Here is a 4487-nt window from a genome sequence, read left to right as displayed (position 1 = left end):
CCTCCCAGTCTGTTTGCCGACTTTCCTGTCGGGACTTGGGAGTGGCTCCTTCGTGAGGCATCAGAAGAAGCTGAATTACCGTGTCCATCACTGAGCAGCCAAGATGACCACAGATGATGCAAACCCAGGCACAGGTCGAAGACGCCAGAGGGAAGCTCTTAGAAGAAAACGGCCCGGGACTTGGTCCACTAGCAGCACCCCCCTCCCCCATTATTTAAAGGGGAGCGGGCAGGGAAGAGAAGAGGTGCCAATGTGCTTGTTTCTGTGCGCTCGGGCAGGTCTTGCCATTGGTAACCCCCTGCCCTCCGGGTAGCCCCAGAAGCTCCTGCTCACCTCTGCAGTCAGCGGTTGGCCGAGCCCGAGCGAGAGTGGAGGCTCCGGCCGGGCCGCGGCGGTTTCGGGCTCGCTGGCCGGGCTCCGGGGCGGGGCGGGCGGCAGCGCGGCGATCGCGTTTCCCAGCCGCCGACTGGCTCGGCGCGGCCATGTGATGCAGGGGAAAGTTTGGGTCCCACAAAAACACAGAGGAGAGCTGCCCGACCACACTCTTACATTCACATCGGACTTGGGGGAAAGCGCGTTTGGCCAGAGGGTTGGCTTTTAAACATTTTTTTAAAGCATCTTCTTTCATCTCCCACTTAAGAAACGGCCGCCGAGCCCTGTGTCCCGTGGAGACAAGCTCAAGAAAAGGCGTGGGACCGGGGAGAATGTCAAGGGAGACAGCCCAGCTGGATCAAAGGGGTTCTTTCCCTCCTTTTCCATCGCTTCTGTTGCTGTTTTAGGGCACCCCGGGGGCTGCGGCAAGGGGCCAAGGGGGCACGGACCACTTCTTGTAAGTCTAGATGCAGGAAAGACATTTGATTGAAACCGGTTTGAAGTTAGGCTCCAGGATCCACGCCACAAAATGCTCAGCACCTTTGTAAGAGAAACCGGTTTCAAATGTTTTAATTTTCTAAAACGATTTTCGAATGTGGTTTAAGATACAAGTGTCCTCCCCTTGCCCCTACTTTTACCCTCAAGAAGACAACCTGTGTGGCCGGTCTCTCATTTGTCCTTTTTGTCTTTGTAAATACAAACATGTGACGGGCTTCCAAACGCTGGCAGAAAGCTGGAATGAGAATTGGTGGGTTTCCCCACAAGTTTCTGAAGTCCCCTTGTATACACACACCCATATACCTTCCCTTCCTCTGGTAGGGACAGCACACACGAGGTGTACTTGTGCACCTGGGCGCTTCCACTTGGGCAGGTTGTACCTCAAAGACTTCCACAGTCATTCCAATGACTGCCTGGTGCCCACGGTGCAGATGTGTCCTACTGCGTTTCGCCCACAAAGGACCGAGCACAGGACACAAACCGAGGACAAAGCAGCGGCTCACTAGCCTTCGACGGCTACTCCCACCTTCATTACATTTTGTGCAACTTGTTCACTTTCCTCATCTCTGCTTTCACAGATATCAATTGTTTTTCCTCCTTCTGCCAGATAGTTATTTATCTATTTTCTGGCAGAGCAAGTTGGCTTTGAGCACAGATCAAACCTCATTCTCCAGCCCTCAAGGCCTCCCTTAATCTGGCTCCCTTTCCTTTCTAGATAACATCATTACCCAGTCCCTGTAACCACACAAGCGTTCCCGGATCGCTTACAACATGCACAAAATCTGCTTCTATTACCCCGCCTCCATGTCTTTCTTTGTGGGTGCTACTTTTCTCGGCATACGGATTTTCCTTCCTTTTCCTGTTCACTCTTCTGCCTCTGTGGAACGCTGGTGGTGAGTGGGGTAACCCCCGTCTGCGAACCACACAGTCAGTGATTCAGCCCTACCAGGAAGACAAGCTGTCTGCTCTTGTACAGACTGACGCTTCAGAAACCCAAAGGAGAAGTTTACTTTTTTACTCCACAGGGTCACTGTGAGTCAGAGCAGACTAGAGGACAGAGGTTTTTTTGTTTGTGTATTTCTCCCTCTAGTTCTGTGCCTTCTGAACTTTAAAAAAAAACACACACACACAAAACAAAACCCAAACACACTCCTTAGAGTACAGGCAAATTTTCTATACTCATTTTACACGGGGGCTTTATGTAGCTGTTGGCACTAATAATACAGAGGGCTTCCGTGAATACTCTGGTTGTTTGGCAAGTCTTACAGTGAAGAGCTTTCACTAATGAGAATCCCCCTGTAGTTCTCCTGAGCTTCCTTTCCATCTTATCCCTCAGAGATTTCAGTCTCCTTGGGAGTTCAAGATTGTGTAAGATGGACCCTCTTTGGAATGATCTCCTTTAAAGGAAGAACTGGGAGAAGGTGGGGCTGAGTTCTGAGTGTCGTTACCCATCAGCTGAAGAATGTCCACAGCTCTGAGATTTCTCCACCGTGAAATAAGGGAGTGAATTGGTGGATTTGTGAGGCCCCTCTGAGTTGTAAGGTTGGAATATTAAGAGGAAATTCTTAAAGGGTCGAAAACCCACGGGGGCAGTTATGAGTCAGAATCAGCTTGATGGAAGTGAAGGTTTTTTGTTTGTCTCATGCTTCTAGAATGTTAAAGAAGTTCAGAGAAAGATTCTGAATGGTGGCCATATTTTTTTAAATAAGTTTTTTGAGATCGGGGACACACACACACACACACACACACACACACACACACAGAATAGCACTTCAGAACTGACCAGAATCCCACAGGGCAAGTTTACTTATCTATATTAAAGTGTTTATCAGCTCACTTTCTGTTGGCCTCTATTACCATCTACCTTGTTCTGTATAGACAAAGATAACCTTTCTTCTTTGAAGACTGAGTTAGCAGGGTTGAATATTTTCTCAATACAATAATCGAAAGGAAGTAGTGCCCTCAGGCTTTTTCTCAGCCTGTATTACCTACTAAAATTATCTACATTGTGCACTAAATCTTTCCTCTGGCAAATGTTTCACTGTGCCCAGAAAAAGCTAGCTTTATTTATTAGCCAATTTGGTGTAATTAAAACATTTTCAACAAAAATGTCTCTGCCTTTCTCCTAGGCTAAGGAGCTCTGGCGAGGCATTGGGTTAAGGGCCAGGCTGTTAACCTGAAGGCTGGCACTGAGAGCGACCTGCTGTTCTGTGGGAGAAGGAGGAGGCAGGCTGCTTCTGCCCCAGTCACAGTCTCACAAACCCTACGGAGCAGGGTAACTCTGCCGCAAAGGGTCACCAGGACTTGGCATCGACTTGGCTACAGCAGGTTTGTTTCTCCCTGATCTGAATTCATAGCAATCAAAGTCATCTCTAAAACATCAACGGAACGATGCCCTTACTGAGTGCATCCTCCCGGGTTTCTCGCTGCTCTCCGAATGGCATGCAGTCTGTTTCATGGTGGCGGTTGAGATTATACACAACAAAAACACGCCTGGTTTACATGTACCATTCAGTGCAGACTATAGTCCTAATGCCCCCCTCCCAGACCTTGCCTCACGTGACCTCTGCTTGTCTCTCTAGCCTCCCCTCAGGGACTGAACTCTTGGGCCACCTCCCTGTAGCCATCCTCGCTTCTGTTCACTACTTATGACATGAAAAAGTCCCTTTTCTCCTGAGCGCACTGCCTCAAGTCCTCATGGCCTTGTTTCTCTCTCTCTCTCTGGTTGAGTTCTTTTATCCCTGCCTACATACCACCTCCTCACGCAGGTCTTCTGAGCCCCTGCCCCAATCTAAGTAATTTTTCTCCCCAGCTTCTCCCCAAATAGTTATTTTCTGTCATGTTGCCATAATAGTTTCCTTTATGATTGCTATCATAGTTTCTCAGTATACCTCTATTTCTTTTTTATTAAAAGATCATTTTACTGGGGGCCCTTACAACTCTTACAACAATCCGTACATCAGTTGTATCAAGCATATTTGTACTTAGGTTGCCATCATTCTTTTCTAGACATTTGTTTTCTATTGAGCCCTGGTATTAGCTCCTCCCCATTACCCCATGATAGATTATAATTATTATTATTTTCATATCTTACACCAACTGCTGTCTCCCTTCCCCCATGGTTTCTGTTGTTCATCCCCCTGGAAGGGGTATGTGTGGTTTTGTGTTGATCATGGCAATTGGTTCCCCCTTCCTCCCCTTCCCACCTTCCCCCTACCCACCTCTATTTCTTATTTGAATGTTTGTCTACTTGTTTTATTGTCAGCCTTTGCCACAAATATTAAGCTCCACACGACCAGAGACCACCTTTGTGTTTCATTCACCAGTTGTAGTAGTTGCATAATTTCATGTCAACTTGATAAATAAGTCTAGGGGTGGAGTCTAGCCTGTCAATCAGGTCACAGCCTGATGATGCCTCCTAGTAGACTTGGTCTTCTCATGAGGATTCTGGGAACAAGCTTTCTTTCTTCCTAGAGTAGCGGTTCTCAACGTGTGGGTTGCGACCCCCTTGGGAGTCAAACGACCCTTTCACAGAGGTCGCCTAAGACCATTGGAAAACCACATATTTCCGATGGTCTTAGGAACTGAGACACTGCTCCTCTCTCCGTCTCCAGGTG

The 4487-nt window shown here is 47.9% G+C and overlaps 1 protein-coding gene across 1 annotated transcript in view; it reads right to left on the bottom strand.

Annotated features, from left to right (window-relative positions):
• FAXDC2 (fatty acid hydroxylase domain containing 2) overlaps positions 1–408 on the bottom strand; it is a 45204-nt gene extending 44796 nt beyond the window's left edge. Inside the window, exon 1 of the mRNA XM_004696748.2 lies at positions 334–408. The gene's annotated coding sequence lies outside the window, so the exon portion shown is untranslated. The remainder of the gene's footprint in view (positions 1–333) is intronic.
• Positions 409–4487: the final 4079 nt, after the last annotated feature.

The sequence above is a fragment of the Echinops telfairi genome, unplaced genomic scaffold (assembly GCF_000313985.2).
Source record: "Echinops telfairi isolate 266 unplaced genomic scaffold, ASM31398v2 ScPeMD7_7469;HRSCAF=8507_0, whole genome shotgun sequence".
Lineage (NCBI taxonomy): Eukaryota > Metazoa > Chordata > Mammalia > Afrosoricida > Tenrecidae > Echinops > Echinops telfairi.
This window is presented reverse-complemented; position numbering and strand designations above follow the sequence as displayed.